Genomic DNA, 24,564 nt, shown 5'->3' with positions numbered 1-24,564 from the left:
TGCACGCTTAGAGTAGCAGATTGACAGTGACCAACTTTAAACAGAACTTGATTAATTTTCACACACACATATTAAAATAAAAACAAGCATAAAAATTACTTAACTTGGTTCTGGATGCTATTTACAATTGACACTCTGAAGTTCCTTTGGTATTGGTACATTAATCTTATTTTCACATGTATCTTTGATACTTGACAAAAGTGTCTATACATTTATCTTCATGGCACACTCGTTATAATACCTTGCGCGTTCATGTATCACTGCGCGAGTGTGATCCGTGAGGAGAAAAAGTTCTACATTAGCAGCAATCTCATTGGCTGCGTTACATATTAATACGCGGATCGGCGGAAGCAGAATTTGGTCCATCTCTATGGCAGCGCCATCTCGTAGTGTGGTAGTGCGGAGACGGACGAGCGCTGCGCCTGCGCTGTTGTGCTTAGCGGGCCGCGCTCTACTGGGAAAGTTGTGTACGCTCTGACTACCCGGAACTATGTATACAACAATTAGCAAAGGCCCTGGCGTATGTTAGCCCCACATTTCGCCGCACTGCTCTAACGGATACGTTTGTCATTACGTCGCACACTGATTTTTGCGGTTATTTAACGCAGCGTTGTTTTTCTTGTAGCACTGACAACTCTACGTAAACGCACCTCCTCTCAGTCATGAAGTAAAGGCCGTTGTATGTGGTGAGAGGTTATTGCCTGGAATCTGGTATTTTAGGTACGGCGCTCTTGACATTGTGGATCTTGGAATATTGAATTCCCTGACGAATTACGTAAGGGAGTGTCTCATTCGTCTAGCTCCAACTAGCATTCATCGTTCAAAGTCTGTTAATTCCCGTCGTGCCGCCATAATCATGTCTGAAACATTTTAACATGAATCACCTGCGTATAAATGAAAGCCCTACCAATGCACTGCTTTTTTATAATGCACTGCCATTTTGTACCTTTCGTACTCGACGCGCCGCCCCCTGTATACGTGCATATCGCAATCCTAAGACTTCTGTCAGCTTGGTGTATACACCCCAAATGATTACGCTGTGTTGGCGCTAAGGCTATGTCGCTCAAATTGTTCCACAGAAAATTTAGATACAAGTAAGGTTATGGGTTACGCACTGCGAAACCTTCTACTTCTTCATAGAACTAAAGAGAGATTTCAAATCAAAGTGCATGGAAACAATTTTATTAGCAACTACCAGCGAAAATTTATCTCTTTTATATCGCTCCCGCCCATCTGACTAGAGGCTGGTCGCTGACTTTTTTGCAAGGCCAAGTATCTCTCATATGTACGAGCACCTCGTGGGACGCCTGATGGACGACGTCGTAAACGGCGGCGACCTAGCAACCGACTGGTAAGTTAATCCGGTTGGTGCGCAGTTCACACGTCTCTATCGGATCTCTGTTTCTTCAGATTAGCTCTGGAATTGTAAACGGCGATTTAGCGCGCTCCTTGCACCATTTCTTCCGTGCTCAGGGGCTAATGTAGCCTGTGATACTTTGGAGGCAAATGGAGAAGAATTATGGAGATGGGAGGTACAGAGAGTACTAATGGCATGAGTTCCATCTGCGACAGGACACAGTCCCTTCCTCAGGTCTCTCTCCCCCCCCTCCCCCCTGCCCCGAAGTTAATTGCGAGAATACGGCAGTCCAGTCTCTTCGTGCAACTGGCTTTCGCGTTTGCCATTAAACACCTTCCGGTGGCCGTTACGACCACAGTAAATTACGACGGCAAAGCTAGCACGTTTCAGCTTTTAACTGCGAAAGTATTATCGCTACGTCTTACTGTTTTTTTTACCTAACGTGAGCGACGCGGGGGTCAGTTTTATGTTACAATGTCCAGGTGTACAGAGAAGTAGCTGCACGTAAACCGTCTGTTGCTCTGGTAGGATGACTCGCGGATCACCTGCAACTCTTTCCAGACGGTACTGTAGCAGTTGCAACACTCCCATCAAAATGGCAATATCACATAACTGCTCTTCTCATTTTCAGTTTCAGTACTAGCCTGCCATTTCCCTAGACTATCGGTAAAAAGTTTTTTTTTGTTGCCGGCCGGAGTGGCCGAGCGGTTCTAGGCGCTACAGTCTGGAACCGCGTGACCGCTACGGTCGCATGTTCGAATCCTACCTCGGGCATGGATGTGTGTGATGTCCTTAGGTTACTTAGGTTTAAGTAGTTCTAAGTTCTAGGGGACTGATGACGAAAGAAGTTAAGTACCATAGTGCTCAGAGCCATTTGAACATTTTTTTTTATTTGTTGTGTAACAATTTAGGTAGACTGAGAAGGTAATTAACGAGAACGTTCTACTCGGACTCGGAGAAGAAAGGAACATATTGAAAACACAGACAGGTAGAAGGAACAGGATAACAGAACATGTGTTGAGACATATGGGAATAATATTAGAAGGAGTTGTAGAGGGTAAAAACTGTAGAAGAAGACAGAGATCGAATACATTTAACAAAAAATTGAGGTCATAGGCTACAAGAGCTACTCTGATATGAATTGATTGACACAGCAGAGGAATTCGGCCTAGCCGCATCAAACACGAAGAGTGATGACTGAAAGGGGGAAAAAGATGTATTGCATCAGGTTTCATAGTAATGTGAGAACTGGTTCAGAATCTGAGGACGAAGAGGAAAATGGAGACTGAAATTTAGAATAGTTAACTGTAGGTACTTATTTATTGCTTAGTTTGTACTAGAAATACCAGTAATCGAAATATGTACATTCTTCAGAAAATGTTTCTATGCCACGATCTTCAGTAAGTTGTTCCACATTGAGTAGACCATTGAAAAAACCGGCACGTCTAATCTCTGGTAGCCTAGTAGGCACTGCAATGATTTTGACGATGTGCCATGACACACAAACACGCATTCATCTCATGAGTGTTGCTGACCAGCTGTTAGTCTAATTCAGATTTATTACACCTCGTGCACGCACAGTGTGAACACACAGCGATAATTCACGAAACATTGTCGGCAACGAAAAATTGCTTTTTCTTGCTGGATGCAGCTTAATCAGGTGTTGCTACGTCACTATCGGTTTGCAGCCACAAGAAAGGAAAAATCTCAATGAAAGTGCCCAAAAAATTGAGGATATAGGATCCCCACATAGTACATGTTATACCGTTTTTGTGGTGTTTCTCCTATCCACTGGTATCTATATTCTTCGGGAACAGGTGTTGAGCCAACCGCCTGATCGGACGAAGCCTGAGCGCTTCAAGATACCTTAGGAGACTGCGAGGAAAACCACATACGAACTGGACTTTAAATGAAATCTCCGCAACTGCTCCGATTCTAATAATCATTAGAAACCCTTACTTGTTTCTCTTCAATCTGACTAATCAAAAGAATCGAGGGAAAAATATCGTAACAGAATGTACGCAAAAATTAGCCGAAGTCAAAGACTGCCTAGCGACCATTGAATAAATAAACTTTCACTTCCCAGTAAAGAGTTTAAATCGTAAATAAACTATAACTGCTTGACGTGAACTTCCACAACCTACTGAAGTCACTACAACAGAAGATCATCCATTAATCACTAGTGACAAATTGTAACACAACTTATATTCTTGAAAGTCAGCACCACCTAGATGGAAAGCCTGAACAACTGCGAGGATTCGAAGTTGTAATGTCAGCGGGAAGCGTCGAAAGTCAACATCTGTCTCGTGTTGTATCACAACGTGTTCGGCACAAAAACTCATTGTGCTAAATACTGTTACGTAAGTTCACATAAGTCATACTATATGTTACTAAGTTGTTTCTCTGCATAATGCAACATAACATACGTTCATGCTCTTTTATCTTCATTACGATTATAAAGAGTTGCCCGCCAAAAGATAATGGAAATTACGCAACACGAAACATAATTCACGTGTTCAAGATTCCTAAAGACGATGTAACGAGACAGAAATGACGCCACTCAGTCGGAAGGTAGGATTTCGGCTGGCCGCGCTGCTTCCCGAGCGGGAGGCGCGTCGGTCCCCGGCACGAATCCGCCCGGCACGAATCCGCCCGGCGTAGGTCCCCGGCACGAATCCGCCCGGCGGATTAGTGTCGAGGTCCGGTGCGCCGGTCAGCCTGTGGATGGTTTTTAAGGCGGTTTTCCATCTACCTCGGCGAATGCGTACTGGCTCCCCTTATTCCGCCTCAGCTATTCGGTGTGGGGTGGCAGATGGGGTGGGTGGCCTGTTGTGCATTTGTGAACCACTGAGGGCTACGGCGGGACGAAGCCTCTCCGTCGTTTCTAGTTCCCCGGTTTAATACAATACAAAGTGGTAAGCTTCGTTTTGAATGTAAATTTGTAATGCATGTTATTTTTGCTTGACGGATCACTTGGCTTGATAATGTTTCTATTGATGTACTTCACTGCTCTTTTTACAGCTGTGTCACAAGAATTTCAAAGATAACAACATCATCTGGGAAACATTAGCTTCAGGCGGAAAAACTACTATGTTCTACTTTCAAAACCACGGCTTGATATTAATGCTACGCCAGACATTTTGCCGATCTGTCCAGGCTACCTATCTTTAGATGTAGGACCTTCCAGAGAGCGGCCAGAAGAAAACGCAAGTTGGAGGCGGCAATATCGCAAGAAAGCATCAGGATTAGTGACGCTAAACATAACGAGTATTTATGTAAAGAAAGTTATTAAACAGCTTTCAGGGACTGAAAGATAAAATTACAATGATATCTTTGCAGAAGATTAAGTGTAAACAGTGAAAGAATAATTGTTATGTGTATCAATCTACCTGTGTGGACCTATTACTTAGTGTGTTGTGACTGAATACAATTTGAAAGTGTGGATCTATTCAAAAGGAATTTGATCAGATACAATTCAAGTCGCTCAATTCGTTCCTGACGTTGTACTGGTAACAGAAAACTCTGCGAATACAACCGACTGTGAGTTGCATACCTCGTTGTTTTACAAAAAGAAAAAAACTACTGTATGCTAGATTTAAAAATATCTCAGAAGTTACTGATAGTTCATATACATGAACATAATGCATTTTTCCAAGACATCAGCAACTGTGTTTGCCAGTTTGCTAGTGATGTTGTATATGTTACGATCAAAATTAATCGCAGTTAAACTCCCTTAATTGTTTTTGCCTCATATCCACATAAACAACTGATGTGTTTTTTCTGTTAACTAACCTCATAGAAGTGTCCACTCAAAATTCGCTAATTTTACTAGCCACACTATTCTTTTGGTGTTGGTTTCTTTATATTACGATCGCTGCTTGAGTATGACGTAGCGATACGACTGTTCGGCCGTGGATCTAGGTTGGTTAACTCAATACATACACCGAAGTAGCGAAAAAACTGGTATAGGCATGCGTATTCAAATACACAGATGTATAAACATTCAGAATATGTCAACGCCTATATAAGACAACAAGTCTCTGGCGCAGTTGTTAGATCGATTACTGCTGCTGCAATGACAGGTTATTAATATTTAAGTGAGTTTAAATGTACTGTTATAGTCGGCACACAAGCGATGGGACACAGCATCTCCGAGGTAGCGATGAAGTGGGGATTTTTCCGTTTGACCATTTCACGGATGTACCATGGATATCAGGAATCCGGTAAAACATCAAACCACCGTCATCGCTGTGGCCGGAAAAAGATTCTATAAGAACGGGACCAAAGACGACTAAAGAGAATCGTTCAACGTGGCAAAAGAGCAACCCTTCCGCAAATTGCTGCACATTTCAATGCTGGGCCGTCAACAAGTGTCAGCGTGCGAACCATTCAATGCTACATTATCGATATGGGCTTTCGGAGCCGAAGGCTCACTCGTGTATCCTTGATGGCCGCACGACCCAAAGCTTTACGCCTCACCTGGACCCGTCAACACCGACATTAGACTGTTGATGACTGGAAACATGTTGTCTGGTCGGACGAGTTTCGTATCAAGTTGTATCGTGCTGATGGACGTGTACGGGTATGGGGATAACCTGATGAATCCATGGACCCTGCATGTCAACAGGGGACTGTTCAAGCTGGTGGAGGCACTGTAATGGTGTGGTGAGTGTGCAGTTGGAGAGATATGGGACCTCTGACACATCTAGATACGACTCTGACGGGTGACACGTACGTAAGTATCCTGTCTGATCACTTTCATACTTTCATGTTCATTGTGTATTCCGACGGACTCGGACGATTCCAGCAGGACAATGTGACACCCCACACGCCCAGAAATGCTACAGAGTGGCTCCAAGCACACTCTTCTGAGTTTAAATGCTTCTGCTGGCCACCAAACTCCCCAGACATGAACATTATTGAGCACATTTGGGATACCTTGCAACGTGCAGTCCAGAAGAGATCTCCACCCCCTCATACTCGTACTTATTTATTGACAGCCCTGCAGGATTCATGGTGTCAATTCCTTCCAGCACTACTTCAGTCAAGTCCATACCCCGTCGAGTTGCGGCACTTCTGCGTGCTCGTGGGTGCTCTACACCATATTATTCAGGTCTACAAGTTTCTTTGGCTCTTCAGTATATTTATTCTTAACTGTCATAAAACGTGTTAAATATTTCGATCAACACATGTCCACGTTTCCTAGCCCAGTATTTCAGTCGCCTCTTCCAACTTCCAGCCCCTGGGAAAAGGCGGGTTTTGTTCAACTTCAAGAAGAGGGGCTGCATTTTCACTAATCCAGCTAAACAAGGGCCGTCTAGAGGTGACTAGGCAGTTGCAGAAAGGGTTCTTAATGTCCTGCTAAGAGGCAGCGCCTTGCAGAAGCGCTATTGGTAGGAACAGGGGTACCTCCAATGAGAAATAATGCTTTTTGCTCTGGTGTTGTGATTGGCTGAAAGGCCTATACTTTAAATTCCTTGAAGTGGCGGGAGCTCACGAAATCACCGCAGTCGGCTGGTGGCACGCCTAAGGTGGAGGAGTCACGTGGTCTCTGGGTCGGAGGTGCTGACATTCGTCATGTATTTTCTGAAGTCACGAGTAGGTGATCCTTTGTGATCAACGAAGTGAATCAGTGCAGTACGAAAGTACAAGGTATTCGGAAGTGCGTTCCCGCGTTGGCGTCGATTACCGCTTAGTAATTTCCCTGTTGTCCTCAGTGAATGTTGCGGAGTAACACCCTTGGACGTTTTCGCTGAGTTAAGAGCTCAGAGCAAGCGCGGAGCCATGGCTGGCTGAGCGGTACTGGTTTACTGAACAAGACGGACTTGGGTAGACTTAATTCTGGGCAATAAATATCACTGTTTTCTGTGCTGACATGAAGTCGTGTTTTTTGATTGACCTTTTCATGTTGACATTGAACTGTGTTACCATTTGCCTCTTAGAGTCATTAAGAACAATGACTAATAGCCAGATGAAGGTGATTTCTTGCTCTGTTAGCGGTGAATCTTTCCAATCCTGTGGTCAGACCTAGGAGTCGTACCTGAAAGCAGTTGGGTAGCTACAGGGCTTTTACTTAGTGTCTGTGGAGTTGAGAGAGTTAGTCCATCAGTTTCATGTTCCATGGGTAGTTTGCACGATTAATCGTATTGATACGGAACGAGTCATTTTACATACATAATACACATTCATATGTAAATACGACAACGCGCTGGTTATCTACATTTTCCTTTTGTTTTTAGTACCTCTGTGAGTTAATAATTCCTACCCATCATCTTTCATACTTTAAAAAATTAGGTCTTCTGCCGAATAGAACGTGTTATCAAGGGGAAACCACTCTGCATTTGTTTTGAAATTTAATTTTGCTGTCTGTCAGACACTTTATATCGTGGGTAACTGATCAAAAATTTTGGTGGCAGCATTCTGAACACTTCTTTGAGGCAAACTCAACGTTAATGTGGAATTCTGAATGTATTTTTCTTCTGGTATTGTTCCCTTCGAACTGCAGTGGATTATTTACACAAAACTTGATGAGAAAATCTTGAACACGGCTGTTAACGGCCATTGTCAGTACTTTCAGTTGATAAGATAAACAGCCAACCACTTACCAGAACTATATTTATTTAAACTTTACTTGGGTTTCGATATTACCATGAGTGCTTCTTCAAAAGTACATCCCATTACCTAAAAAAAATTATGACAAAGATAAACAATAACTTCTAGTTACCAATTATGGTGTAAAGTAACTAAAATTCCCAATTCGAAAAGTAAATCATTATCTACGTTGGTCACATAAAAACATGTCACATGTATCACGAGGTGACCAGCTCAAGTCACGTGCAGTAAATATAATTAAAATGTTCGCTGAGACGTTAAAAGTAAGACAGGTATGGGTGTTAAACAGAGCGAAATGTCGAACTAAACACATAGCGTATAACATATCGCTACTTGTGTCGTGGCCGGCTCGCGTTGATGCCGTTTCTTCTTTGGCATTTTCACACAGTCGAGTGGCGTCTTATTGCTCCCTGAGTTACTACAATAACGAGATGCTGACTTGCCTCCGTCAGTGGCAGCAGCAGCAATGCTTATTGATACTAGTACTGCTGTACCATCTTTGGTGTGACTGCTATATTTCCGTGTGGTGTTTTGTGTGAGGCAGTTGGTAGGTTGCGATAGAGCAGCGAGGAAGTCTCGGCGGCGCGAGGTCAGGCCAAGACTGCTGGCAGTGTGCGCACGCTGTCGGATTTGTGAGGCACTAGCTGCGAGAGCTGCAAAGTTCGTCGCCCACTGAGCCTGGATACTGGAGTTCAGTAATCAGTTTACCTGTTATAACTGCTGTGACATCTCTTCATTCATTGCTGCTTCTTGCTTACTGGGCAGTTCCCGCAAGCAGCAACGTATGGTGTGTTGGAGTTGGCAAAATTTTACAGCCGTCTTCCTGTATGGTGTTTAATTATTCAGTTGATTGTAACTTATTAGTGAAGTGCACCAGTGGCATCTTCTGCCTTTTGGCCGTTAATGTTCCAGTTACCTGCCCTGGTGTTCAGCGTAATTTTCCAGCAGTGTGTTTTCCTCGCCATGTTGATGCTGTCCGGCTCAGCACGTAGTTCGACAGCTTTGGTGTTCATCATATATTTTTTGAGTCGTTATTGTTCCTTGACTGTATTTAGTCGCCAATTTTCAAGACGTAGTGCTGCAGGTATCTTCGTCTCCGCTGATATTTTCGGTTGTTGTGCTGTTGGTCAGATTGGTTGGTTCTTCAGCCGTTCCTAGGTCGTGTTGCCATCCGATTATTTAGTATTACGCTTGGCTGCCTATCTCACCTAAACACATGTTAGAGTTTCCCCATCAGGCCGACCCTTGGAACACTTCTGAGCACCACTGTTCTGTTGTTTTGGATTGTGATTTTCTTTTAGTCTCAAGTACTGTGTGAGGCCTGCAGCCGTGTATTAATTTAGTTTGTTTTAATGATCAGTACGTGGCCTTCAGTCGAACATATACGTGAAACATTTTAAGATAAGGCCTTCAGCCATCTTAAATTAAAATTTGAAAAATCATTTGAAAATTTGAGAATTTTCCATTCTATCGTGATTTTGTTATACAGGCCATAAGCCCTGAGTTGTTCTATGTTCAGTATATGGCCTTCAGCCGAACCTTATGTGAAACATTTTAAGATAAAGCCTTCAGCAATCTTAAATTAAAATTTGAAAGGAAATTTGTTTAAAACCTTTTAAAATTTTCTTACTGAAATTCTTGTTACCCAGGCTGTAAGCCCTCAGTTCTCCTATTTTGTAACTAAGACCTTCAGCCATGGTATTCCTTAAGGCAATTTTAATAACTTGTGTTCTGGCCTTCAGCCGTATTGTTTCTGAATTCTTTTAAGGGCATGTGTGGTTAAGTGTTTTAAAAAAATAAAGTTTATATGTTTGTGCAACTAACAGCAACTGATTTGGGCCCCTTTCCACAACCCGATCCGCTCTGTCTTGTGAAACCAGATTTCACTACTGTGCCTATGTTAACCTACTGTAGAGCACGCCACATGTTGGGTCCGACAGCCGATGAGTTCCAGTCATTCCACCAGGAGATAGGTACACGGCTCGTGTTGTCTGTAGTTTAATCAAGCCTAGACGGTCAATACCGCGGTTCGATCTCGTCCGCATTGTTATTTTTGTGCCAGGAAAGGCTCTCAACAAAGGAAGTGTCCAGGCGTCTCAGCGTGAACCAAAGCGATGTTGTTCGGACATGGAAGAGATACAGAGAGGCAGGAACTGTCGATGACATGCCTCGCTCAGGCCGCCCAAGGGCTTCTACTGCAGTGGATGACCGCTACCTACGGATTATGGCTCGGAGGAACCCTGACAGCAACGCCACCATATTGAATAATGCTTCTCGTTAAGCCACATGACGTCATGTTACGACTCAAACTGTGCACAATAGGCTGCGTAATGCACAACTTCATTCCCAACGTCCATGGCGACGTCCATCTTTGCAACCACGACACCATGTAGCGTGGTACAGATAGGCCCTATAACGTGACAAATGGACCGCTCGGGATTGGCATGACGTTCTCTTCACTAGTGAGTGTCGCATATGCCTTCAACCAGTCAATCGTCAGAGACGTGTTTGGAGGCAACCCAGTCAGGCTGAACGCCATCGACACACTGTCCGGCGAGTGCAGCAAGGTGGAGGTTCCCTGCTGTTTTCGGGTGGCATCATGTGGGACCGACGTACGCTGCTGGTGGTCTTGGAAGGCGCCGTAGCGGCTGCACGATACGTGGATGCCATCCTCCGACCGATAGTGCAACCATATCGGCAGCATATTGGCGAGGCATTCGTCTTCATGGAAGACAATTCGCGCCTCCAACGTGCACATTTTACGAATGACTTCCTTCAGGATAACGACATCGCTCGACTACCGTGCCAGCATGTTCTGCAGACATGAACCCTATCGAACATGCCTGGGATAGACTGAAAAGGGCTTTTTATGGACAACGTGACCCACCAACCACTCTGAGGGATCTACGCCGAATCGCCGTTGAGGAGTGGGACAATCTGGACCAGCAGCGCCTTGATGAACTTATGGATAGTATGCTACGACGAATACAGGCATGCATCAATGCAAGAAGACGTGCTGCTGGGTATTAGAGGTACCGGTGTGTACAACAATCTGGACCATCACCTTTCAAGGTCTCGCTGTAAGGTGGTACAACATGCAATGTGTTGCTTTCATGAGAAATAAAAAGGGCGGAAATGATGCTTATGTTGATGTCTATTCCAATTTTCCGTACAGGTTTCGGAACTCTCAGAACCGAGGTGATGTAAACATTTTTTGATGTGTGTATATATATTTCAATTTCAGGATGATTTATTCAAGAGAAAGAGCGTCACGAAATGAGCAAATCAATAACGCGTTAGTCCACCTCTGGCTGTTATGCAAGCAGTTATTCGGTATGGCATTGGTTGATACAGTTCTTGACTGTCCTCCTGAGGGATAGCCGGCCAGCTCAGGATTTTGACGACGTAACGCGCCATTGAACAAAATTTGGCGCCATTGAACAAAATTTGCCTTAGGATTGCGTAGTGTGGCGTAATAGATAACTAATCCGGGTCCACCATAAGCGTTTCCGATTAAATCCTCGGAGCAGTACGTCACTTCACAGGACTCCCCCCCCCTCCCCCCCTGCACCCTCGCCGAGAATGTCTGCATCTGCATTCTGATCGCGAGTGAAGTGTGACGTAACGTGATGCCGTGGGAGCTTCGAGCACAGGAGAGGTACGTTTCACTATTACACAGGACAGACGAAGAACATTTCACAATTACACACTAATTCGCAAACTTGGTTACATGTGTCATAGCAAAAGCACTTCCCGGCGTCAGTTTGCTTCTGAATCTACTTAGGAGGGGCATTCAATACGAAATGCAACACGTTTTTTGTCGGACAATATCGGCTGAAAAAATGTGGCCTTTGTTGTGGTGTTGTGTGACATCATGGAATATTCCCGCTGCAATTCCTCATGAGGTTCCGATAGGTGGTGACCCTATCTCTTTCACTCTCCCTCTTCTTTTTTCAGTATTCTGAGTGGTTTGATGCAGCCCGCCACGAATTCCTCTCCTAGATTGTCCCAGTCTCTATCTTACAATACAGATTTTACGCTCGACAGCCATCTCTAGTACCATGGAAGTTATTCCGTGGTGTGTTACCATACATCCGATCATCATGTTTCTTCTCCTTGTCAGTGTTTTCCATATACTTCTTTCCTCTCTGAGTCTGCGTAGACCCTCGTCATTCTTTACCTTATCAGTCCACCTAATTTTCTGCATTCATCTGTAATGCCACATCTCAAATCCTTCGATTCTTGTCTGTTCCCGGTTTCCCACAGTCCATGTGTCACTACCATACAATACTGTACTCCAAACCAACATTCTCAGAAATTTCTTCCTCAGTTTAAAGCCTGTGTTTGATGCTAATAGACTTATGTTGGCCAGGAAAGCCCTTTTTACAAGTGCTAGTCAGTTTTTGATGTCCTCCGTTCACCCCCCCCCCCCCCCCCCCCCCGTCATTGTTGCTTAGGCAGTAGAATTCCTTAACTTCACCTACTTCGTGACCATCAATAATCGTGGTGTTAAGTTTCTCACTGTTCTCGTTTCTGCTGTGTCTCTTTTCTTTCGTCTTTCTTCTATTTACTCTCAATCCATATTCTGTACTCATTAGACTGTTCATTCTATTCAGCAGATCATGTAATACTTCTTCACTTTCACTGAGGGCAGCAACGTTATCAGCGAATCGTACCATTGATACCCTTTCACAAGGAATTCGGTTCCGTTTGTCATCATGGCAACAAAGTCACACAAACATGTCTGATCTCCAGCGTGCCGGCTGGCTCGCACACAGCTGTAACTTCTGCAATGTTTGAACGTGCAGACACGCTCATTAGAGATGATCGACGGATCATAGTGAAACACCTCGCTGCTTACCTGGACGTCTCTGTTGGTGGTGTTCACACACTCGTCCATAGTTGGGGTAGTCAAAGGCGAGTGAAGGGGAGGGGGGGGGGGCGTTGTTCGGGGAAGGAGACCAGACAGCGAGGTGGATTAGGGAAGGATGGGGAAGGAAGTCGGCCGTGCCCTTTCAGAGGAACCATCCCGGCATTTACCTGGAGTGATTTAGGGAAATCACGGAAAACCTCAATCAGGATGGCCGGACGCGGGATTGAACCGTCGTCCTCCCGAATGCGAGTCGAAAAGGCGAGTGCCCGCTGCATTTCTCACCTCCTGACGGAGACCATGAAAGGCAACGAAAGACGATCTGTTCGGAATTTCCCTCCGCGGGAAGCAGTACGTGGACGATTGGGTGTTTACTGATGTAGCAAGACATTGGCTCCGACGTCGACCAGAAGAGTGGCACGATTTGGGCATTCACAACCTCTTACTTAGTAAGGTGGCGCAAGGTCGCTTCATTGAACGGAGATTTTGTTAAAAATGGGGTTTTGTAGCTAAAACAATGGTGAATAATATGTTGTATTGGAATCCTGGATATTTATTGAACACCCCTTGCAGAAACACCGAATCCGTCTGGTTTACCCTATCCATGGCACTGATGATATCACATGTGAAGAGCGCGTGATGAATTTCACGAGGTCAGTGACTTCTGAACCCATGCTGACTTGCATAGAGAAGGTAATTTTGTACTTGGGAAGTCATAATATTTGAATCCCGCATATATTATAAAACTCCGCTACAAATAGATGGTCGTGGTATAGGACAAGAATTTTGTGTATTCGTTCTAGTTCCTCTTTGGAAAATAGGCAATGCTAATGGTCGTTTCTCATAAACACAGAGAAGTAGAATCTCACGACTACAATACTAAAGAACCACAGAATCAGTCGACTCATACAAATACCTGGGTGTAACAAATATAGGGATATGACATGGGCGGATCATATAGTCTTCGTTGGAAGTAACTCAGGTGGCAGAACACGTTGCGTTAGCAGAATAATAGGTAAATTCAGTTTACAAGAAAATGTCTTACAAAATACTTATGCGATCCAGTTTAGAAAACTGTTGAAGTGAATGGGGCATACACCAGATAGGACTGACAGCGGACCTCTTTAAACATGAACAAAGAAGGAGAGCACGTATTATAACAGAATTCTTTGAGAACGACACCTAATGCTGAAAAATCGGAATTGGCGAGCTCTCGAAAAGAGATACCAGTCTCTCGAAAGTCTACTTACAAAACCTCACAATGCACTATTGAGATAAGAAACTGTAAAAGCACCTCAGCTCGATACGTATCCCTCCCGCAGGAACGGTGAAGACGAGATCAGACTAACAACAGCACGCGCAGAGGACAAGCGTATATACAGCACTCAGTACGGTATTGCGAGGGGGAGAAACCGTAACATCTGGAGCAATGCTTTGTGAATGTAGATCTAGATATAAATGTAGACGTCGTTTGACCATAATAGCTATGATTCATAAAATTTTCTGTCTGTGGAAGTGATTATAAAAGAATCGTTCAGATTACACTATGCAATTACTGTTATAGTATTACAAATCTTAAGAGCGTAGACTTGACTTGTTAAGGTCCTAATGATGATCAGTGTGATAGAAACTGGTGTCAATAAATCGCTTTTACTGAAGCAGCAGCTTACCGTGGTGACAATGACGTTCTTTACATATTTACAAAACACAGGTCACCACCTATGTAACATCTATGATAGCATTCGTAACACATTCTTTTTTCAGCAGTAGAGCAATATTTCAGCATAGATTATTCACGAATACGAAGAGTTACGATTCTTCCAGCCAGGCTGCAGCTTTCCAAGACACTTGCAATGAGTGGGATCTATCAAATGTCTTACATTTCTTGTGTCCTCACGCACTGTTAAGCTTTATGACCCCTGTGAGTAAAACCATGAATCATCAATTCTGTAATAATCGAAAGTCTTAATCAACTCACAGGTACTTGAAGAAATACGTTATTCAGTAGTCGACGAGAGAAAATGTAGGGCAAGCACTTATAAAAGCTTTCTCCACAATTCCCTACAACAATAGAATCCACATCCAAATGCTTACTATCTTAAAATAAAGAGCAAACAACTAAACCTAAAGATAAAAACCTAGGAGACAGAAGTCGTCGTTATAGACAAGAAAGGAGGTGAAGGTAAGATTGAAGTACGAATAGTCAATGAGCAACTCCAGGAAGCAATGTGGAGGAAAACGATTAATATCTCAAGGAAATCAAGAAAAAAATTGCGCTGGCCAAGAGGGCCTTCCAAAATAATAAGAAGTTCACATTTACGTAAGCTGTTGTAACAAAAGAATAAAATATCATTTTTAGATGTGAAACCGCCTTTTTAGCGAACTCGTTGCTCACCAGATCTTAAACTTCAGGCTCAGACTTCAGTCGTCGCAGGAAATCATTTTCAGCTGACAACACAACTAAGTTTGTAAGTCTTTCTTAACTTTGTGTATGGTTCTTTATCATTTTAGGAGCTGAAAACACTTCTCTCAGCTGAGGCACAGGATACAATAATGCTCAAGATAAGTTCATAGAATTTTATAATTTCCCAGTATGCTGTTTTGATACCACTTGACATAATAAAACTCAACAAATCGCCAGCATTTTATGACACGTTTCTCCTGAAATATTCGTAAGCATTAGCTGTGGTGTTTAACAAGAAAAATGAACAGAAATACCCGTAGTAGTCTTTTAATGACTGAAATGTAACTTCAGGGACACTGTTTATAATGCTAAAAATGATACGCGTTTAATAGTTCCAATCATAGCAGAGAGTCCACGTTTCTGAATCTGTTTTGTAATTTCTCTAGCACTAGGTCCAAAACTTCGCAATAGATTTTCCTGAAGTTTGTTTCGAAACTGAATATTGCATCGTGTCTGTTGTGGTCTTCAGTCCGAAGGCTATTTTGATACAGTGCTCCTTGCTATTCTATCCTGTGCAAGGATTTTCATCTCCAAATAACTACTGCAACCGACATCCTTCTTTATGTACTTACTATATTCATCTCTTAGTCTCCCTCTAAGATTTTTATCCCTCCTCGCCCCACCCAAATTATAAACTTCCCTATAATACTAAACTGATGATAACTTGATGTTTCATCCCTTCCTTTAGACAAGCTGTGTCTCAATTTTCTTGCCTCCCCAAGTCTATTCAGTACCTGCTCATTACTACACGATCAAAACATCTAATCTTCAGCATTCTTCTGAAGCACCACGATTTAAAACCTCTACTCACTTCTTGTCTAAACTGTTTATCGTCCATTTTTCACTTCCGTACATGCTATACTCCATACAAATACCTTCATAAAAGACTTCCTAACACTAAAAATCTATATTAGATGTTCAGAAATTTCTCCTCTTCATAGACGCTTTTCTTGCCATTGTCAGTTTACGTTTGATATCCTCTCTACTTCGGCCATCACCAGTTATGTTGCCCCCCAAATAGCAAAACTCATCTACTATTTTAATTACCCCGTTTTCTAATCATACAAGTGTATCAGCATAACCAGATTTAATTTGACTGTATTCTAGCACCTTTGTTTTACTTTTGTTGATATTCGTGTAACATCCTCCTTTGAAGACGCCATCATTCGGTTCAACTGCTTGTCCATGTTCGTTGCTGTCTCTGACTGAGTTACAATGTCGCCATCAAACCTCAAGGTTTGTATTCATGCCTAAGATATTTCATTACTTGTTCATCCAGATGTTGCAAATGAATTAGCCTTTTCCATATTCTTTTAAATTCGTCACTTCTGGCCTCCAACATTTCTTTGAATGCATTAATTTCTGTTTTATACTGACAAATGTCATAATTTCTGGCTTGCAATGTATGGGGTAATGCGTCCGCGAGGCAATGCGAGGGGGGTAGGGGGGCATGGCGGGGAGAGGGGAGAATAATGTCAAAGTATAAAGAAGGTAACTGAAACTGACGTCTTTCATCATAATTTCAATAGGCATCTTCGCCCCGCTTCTCTTCTGGATCTATCATCTTCTTGAAAGGTGAGACTAGTTCACAGCGATGTTCGCATACAGTTTTCACCAAACGAGACTCAGAAATCCACCGCGAGGGAGACACTTTGGGTAAACGTTTCTTTTCTTCCTCATCTAGAGCCCTGGTCATTTTGGTTGACTTGGAAAAAAGAGTATCAAAACCATCCAAAGTGAGGTACAAAATTCTGCATCATCTGATCTTTGATACAACTTGCCATAGCAGTTAACTCGGTCGGTGAAAGAAATAGGTAGCGAACATGGCTGTAGAAAACACGTTTTTACCGTAGACTGCAATCAGTTCAAAGGATCAGGAATGGCTACAGCTCCATCGTAAATCTGAGTGAGTGGTTTGTCATTGAACCTACAATAGTGCATCAATTGTGCCCACAATACGACATAGTGCCTCGGCTGTTCTGTCGTCAGGGATGTTAATGCATCTCAAAATTCTTCGATGGGTTTGACCTTTAGTTGTTACGTAGCGAAAGATTGACGAGATCTGTGGGAAGTTGCTCCCATGAGTTACTTGATTCAGAAAAAACTGAGACAAAATTCGTCTCACTTATCTCCATCTTTATTTTATTCGTGAGCTGTTTGAAACAACAGCGGTTAAGTCATTCCGAATTAGATATGACGCTCCTGTAAACAAGGAAGAACTAAATAACATAGATTTTCGTCACATTCACTGAGGAGCTTTGCGAGTTCAACGTAATTGCCTTTACTCAGACCCATATAATTCATCACGTTGTCTGAGCGCCATCTGTTGCCCTGACGAGAAACAAACTACATCAATTAAGCGATTCATGATGTCCCTATTCTTTCACAAGAGATTATTATGTTGTAAATTACGAACTATTTTCTCCTCGTTCGACATGCAAACAGTTCTCGTTTTGCTGAACTTTTTTCATTGATTATGGAGAGAAATGGTTCGGGATTGGCTATGCTAAAGCACGCCTTTGTGAAAAATATCCATGTCACAGCAGTCAACACTATTCTAAATGGAATTATCACTTATGAACCAAAGACATGACCAGCAATACAGCTTTTGCATATTAGGGCATGCCGCTAGTCACCCGTTGCTGCTGTGCAATTGCATACTGAAACGCCGTACACATAATTCAAGTGTGGGTCTATCCTCTTGTATTATGTTCCCCTTCTCTTGTAAACTGTGGCGGCCAAAGTTGTGGAGCAGAATCCCACAGACTGCGCAACCATGCTGGCGTTTCCCTGCTTGGGTTTCCACAAGAATTCTCCTCTCCTCACTACGAGCGATGTTGCTTACCTTTCTGCCAACTGGAATATATCTAAAAGATGTTTACGACAAACTATTAAAGCTGTCTATTTCGTTGAAATAACGTAAAACTATATACCATGAAGGTAATTAGTCATTTACCTTAACAACGGACACGTTAACCGTTGCTTCAAAGTTCTTGGCCGATTTACTTCAAATTTCTACATTAAGACGGAACAATGAAGAAAATTAATAAAAATTGAATGCCTAACAGAGAAAGAGTATTGTGGAAAACTGACTGTAATTCCTATCGCGAGAATAGCTCACAGCGGCAATCCCCGTCTTCGATAAAGTACCGAAACATAAGATGTCACTAGATTGCGGGACGAGCGAAAGATCGAGAATTTGATAGAAACGTGGTTGCAAACTCTTATTTGGATTAGTTCCCGTTTTTACATATGACATATACCCAATATGATATTTTCGTTCGCGATCACAGTTATCTTCATTACTAAAATCCACAGTGTCATACCAACATTAGACAGGTCGTGGATATGGCGTCAACAAGTCACTCTTTCACGAGCCGATAAAAATTTCGAAAAGAATCCAAGATTTCCCGAACTGTGACGTAAACATTTCGAACAGTTCGAGTCATGCTCAAACACAGCTTAATTTGAACAGTGAAAACTGATCTGAAATGATAGAAGACGAATTCTACAAAAACACAGTGAGATGATTATCGCAAAATGGAGCAACAGATGACGCAACTAATCAATTTTTTATACAAGTGAAGACGTATTTATTCGTCGTGTTCCATTGACACCCAGCGAGTCAAATATATCCTTCTATTTAAATCGATTGCAGTTTCCCATGCAGCTTGCGTTCGCAATGACTGTGAACAAGGCACAGGGCCAGTTACTTTGTGTGGCAGATACTCCCGGCAACGAGCGACACTGCAGTTAGTACTATGTAAAATCGTGTCTGACAACCGATTAAGAGACGTGTTTTCGTAAGTATCGCTGTTGTTTCCAATTTATTTTGGGTAAGCAGTACTTACCTTATGTCCATTGGATACACACCAATGAGATGAAACTTTTGCTGACCGAGCGTATCAGCTTCCATACTAATTTGTAAAAACCTTTCTACGAAGTGTTCTGACCTGCGGATGTGAAACTTGGACGTTAGTCTGAGACGGCTTACGTAAAATCTGAGTTTGCTATTGTATTCTGCGCTCTGTAATAAGTTTGTGAACGCAACAGCAATATTCTGTTCTCAATAATTACCAAGTAATTGACTGTAACCTGCTATGTGATGATTCTGTCAGTTAATATTTATCAAGAAACCGTAATGACCTACATGAAAAGTGTATATTGCAGCTCACATAATTTATTTTTGGCAAATCGACTAGCTATTTTTAATTTCTCGTTCTTTCTTTCGACAGTAATTAACTAAAATGTAGTATGTATTATAATTTTCTGGAAATCTTATAAATTACTTCGAAATTGAAAATGAAATTTTGTCCATGTCCATACAAAATTGTAAAGCACTATTTTCATTATGCTTTTAATTTTAATTTATTATAATTTATATATTCTGATTTTCAATGATTGTTGTAAATCATATAAATACCAGCGGTTTGCATACAGCAGGGAGGCAGTAAGTTTGTATCAATCAACAGCACAGCATGTAGAACTATGTTGACATATTTTTTGCTGCCGAACATTTTGCGCGAGAATAAAGCAATTTTGCTGGAAATCTTTACCTGAAATTTATTTCGTACATCACACATTTAGTAGCACAGCAGAAGAGCTAGGAGTATTTGCAGCGAAGCTACAGATCAAGAATGAAGATTTAGGATTTATATAAACTTCACGAAAACTTTTGGTAACAACATCTCATCTCTAAATTAATGAACAGTTCTGCATTTTTCAGTTCAATTAGTTTGTTGAGATAGTTGTATCTCAGCTGCTGGAGGCCCATTTTTTTAAGTTGTTACAGTTCACGTTTTATTGTGACCACGAAACTTGGTATAACTTTTGGCATAAACTTTCAACTTCTATAATTCTGCAAATACTTTATTTATCAGGGATCCCTATTATGTAAATCCCACACCACGCTGACTTCTTAACTATCAGCATTTCCATTTTAATGTGATGGAGGAATGGGCTGGGTATAAGCCTGTACAGAGTGCTGATGCGTGTTACGTTTCAGTCACAGTAAGTAACTGCAAAAATTGCTGTGCTTGACTTTGGACGTGGGCAGACCTATGTCGCAAAAAGTATATGTGCGCAAGTGTAGACTTTCGCCAACACCACGAATTTTTATCAGATGAGTACATTTTCAGTTTTTTTTTCTTTCTCTAGTTTCAGTGTTGAAAAAGTTTGATGGGAGGAAGTAATTTCATTGTACAGGTCATATAGTCAGTTATAGAATACTGCGTGTGACAATTATGAAAGAATATATTAGGAAAAGTGTTTTGGTCAGATTTGTTTGAAAAGTGTTTCGTCACTATGAGTGAAAGTAATTTAGATCAAATACGCGTGACGACAAGATCCAGATGTCGGCTACACGCATCGACTTCAAACTTAAATTTTCCAGATCAGAATTGTGGAAACACATCCAGCAGTTCGCCATCACCGTTTCAAGGTTTTCAGCAGATAGGACAGGCAGTAGATTTAACTGAACACCTTTCTCAGCTACAAAACAGTAAATTATCAGAACCAACACAGGAAATGGACTATAATATTAAAAATTCCGGTAAAAAATGGATCAAAAATTTAAAAAAAATACATGTAAACTTCGAAAAACTAAGCAATAGCCTAAAACTAATTAAGGAGGATATTGTTGAAGTAAGAAAAAAATTAGATGCTACTAATGAGCAAGTAGATGATGTAGAATTAGAGGTCGATTGATTGAAGAAATTCATAGATGTAGAATTAAAATTGGTTAACGATCGAGTGGACGTAATGGAAGAACGAGTAAAAGAGACTGAAAATATTGTAATTAAGAGTTATGTAGGAGAAAATCTGAGCTCAATAAAACGCAAAACTATTTTAAGACTGAGAGTAATTATACTGAGGAAAAATTAAATTCAGTACTTGTTACGGAACAGATTTCTTCCGTTAACAATAAAGTGGATATTTTTGCTCAGAATTTTCAATCAACTCCAAAGTAGACAATCTGGAAACAACTCCTGTAGTAGTGCCACATGTTTGTGAATAATTGTAATAGCGTTACACCGAAATCTTTTCCAGGAGATTTTAAATTGCATCCACCATTCCATGGACTTTACATACAAGTGCAAGGACAGTATGCCAGAACCACTTAAAATTAAATTAGCGAAGCGTTTTCTGTACACAGAACTTTATGCTGGGTTAACCAGCATGTTAACCCGGAAACGAATTTTGCTGATTCTGAAAGATTTTTTTTCTACAAATTTTGTTCAGAAAATAAAACAAATTTAAGACAAATTTGTATATGGCAGCAGATGTCGCGAAGGCAATATAAGGATGCGTAGATTTTGTGAGAGATAGCTTAGGACATTAGCGCGCCTTGGCAAGCTATTAGACGAGCTCATGAAAACTGACACACTGAAACGGGGGTTGCCCCATCGTGTTCAGTGGGGTATGATCTATGTACTAGACGAATCAGTAGAAAAATTTCTTAAATATATTAACAAACTGGATCGTGCCTGGGAGAATAATGAAATGTCAAATAACAGCCACACTCAAAGAGAGAACCAATTCCAAGTTGGGGGGCTCTCTGAAAACCATAACAGCAACGGAAATAAGAATAATAATAATAATAGACAAAGTAACAATTATAGTAATAAACAAAACAATCAGAATAGGAATAATGACAACACCAATAATAATCATGAAAACAACCAAAGCAATAACAGTGAGAGGAGAACGATAATAGATCAGATGAAACAGGAATAATAGTCAGGAAAACAAGTAACTAACTCATTGGGAGCCTGTTAGTTTGAGGTGAAAATAATGGCTAGAAACCAGGCTAAGAGTAGAAGAGGTAGACGTAGTTCAGATTACAGATACTACACCAGGGACAGTAGTGATTACCAGGTAAACACAATTAACTTTGGAAGTGAATTGTGGGGTTTCACGCTACAAGAGATGAGCAAGGATGATAGAAAGGTAGAAAATGAGTTTGAACTTTGTGGTGATGAGCTGAATAATCTTTTTGATTATCAGTATGTGTTCAGTAATGATGCTATGTGTAGTGATTTTGATGAATGTGGTTTAGCCATTTTCTTGTGTCATGATGTAGTGTCAGACTTGTCTGAGATAGACGTGGCAGAAATTGATAATCTTGTTTCTAAGGAGAATTATAATTTGATAATTGATTTTGTTTGTATGCCTGCTGGCACAAATACAAGTGATACTGAAGATGATTTAGTTGTAGCGAGTTTTGAAGTAGAGGCAGTTGATACTATTGATTACTTTGTTTATGATTTTAGTAGATGTGATGATATAGTGATGTTAATGTTGATGCATTGCTCTGTGATGACTTAGATGGTGCATCTTTTTGTAGAAGTGTTGGATGAGTAGGTAAGTAGTTAGGTTATAGGATTTGATGACACTTTGATGTTAGTGGAGAAGGTTACATGAGAGTCAACTCATCCCCATTGATGTCAATGAGATATTGGCCAGCTATAGTAGTAAAGATGAACAAACTAGGCAGATTAGTAACGAGGTACTTGAAGAATTTGAAACCATTTTGGCTATTTTTCGAACGTGATTGCCTCAAGAAATATGTAAAGGTTTTTTAAATTACCGCTCCAGTCACAAACTTTGTTAACTATTGTATTACTTATTTATTTAGCAACATGTTTCGAGGGATATCTCATCTTGAGGCTAAATGGCACTACAAAAACAATTTTACAATAAGGTCATGCTGATGTTACATAGTCTTTACATAAATGCTGTGGTGAACCTGAGTAAGAAGAGGAAACTTAGTATGAGGCGGTGTCAGTTTGGGAGCTGGACTGATGATTGTATGAAAATGTTTTGTAATGGTCACTCACTTGGTTCTTCTGGCATGGTAGTTTCGTTGCAATCCGCTGAGATACTTTAAGTTTTTAATTTTAATGCGTTTCTAAACCTACATCCATACACCACAAGCCACCTGACGGTGTGTGGCGGAGGGGTTTTATGGTAGAAATTTTAATTCTGATGATAATTTTAAGCACACACTAGCACCTTATGATACTTTGGATACAGATAGTCAGTTTCTTTCACTTCGTCAAGACATAATCCCACACATGAGAGTGATTTATCAGTTTTGGGAGGTAAACAGTCTAGTTGTTAGTTGCCATTGAGTGCATTACAACCTACATCAGCTAGTGAACTACAGCTGAACACTGATTTAAATTTTAAAGAGATTGAACATGATTTACTAGCAGAAGATGAAAGTATCGATAAGGATTAAGTACCTGGTAGCCCATACATTGAGATTTATGTTGTTACTTAGAAAGGAATTTGTTTAGTCGACACTTGTGGTAGTATTTGTGTCATTTTTGCTAAGTTAAGAGACAGATTGAAGAACACAGAATATGATGCAGAATTTTCTATCACTGCTGTAAGAATTAAAAGAACCACAGGAAACCTTAATAAACTGATTAGCAGGCAAGCTCTGATTTCATTCACAATTGGTAATTTTACTGTTAAACAAGGGCGTCTAATGGTAGCTGATCTGAATGAACCCATTTTGTTATGGATGACTTGGTAGCTAAAGCCATGTCAGTTTTATTTGGGTGCAGAACCGAAATCTGGAATTTATGGAGAAACTAATACTATATGAGATTTAATTAAAACTGTAGCCATCAATTAAGAGGTGTTGAAGTTTTCCATGATAGTTATTGCGTTGAGGGGGATGATGACTTTTATGATACCAGTTGGTTAGTGACAGCTTTTCACATTTTCAGACAAAATAAACGCAGCTGATGATTTGAGTAATGCAGAAATAGTGGATTTAGATAAATTTTTGTGGAATTTATGTGAAACACTTACGTCAGGTGCAGTGAAAGACTACATATGTAGACTGAAATTGAGACAACCGTATCCTCTTTTATCAAATCCTATGATGTTCCATTTGCAAAAGAAAAATAATTGAAAGAGAATTACAGAAATTGCAGTAATGGAGGATAGTATAGCGGATTATAGTCAGTATAGCAACCCACTGGTTATTGTTTCCAAGAAAGATGGATGTGTAGGATTAGTCCTTGATTCTTGACATTTAAATAAATTCTCAGAAGGGAGAGAGAGATCATCCTGAATCTATGGAAGAACTTTTGAACAAATTCCATGACACTATATACTTTACTAGCTTTTAATCGATATCAGGTTTCAACCAAATCACTTTAGAGCCCAACTATAGATAATACACAATATTTCTGTACAATGGGAATAGTTTTCGGTACAGTGTTGTACCTACTGGCTTAAATATAT

This window comes from Schistocerca piceifrons, chromosome 5 (assembly GCF_021461385.2).
Source record: "Schistocerca piceifrons isolate TAMUIC-IGC-003096 chromosome 5, iqSchPice1.1, whole genome shotgun sequence".
In the NCBI taxonomy this organism is placed as follows: Eukaryota; Metazoa; Arthropoda; class Insecta; order Orthoptera; family Acrididae; genus Schistocerca; species Schistocerca piceifrons.
This window is presented reverse-complemented; position numbering follows the sequence as displayed.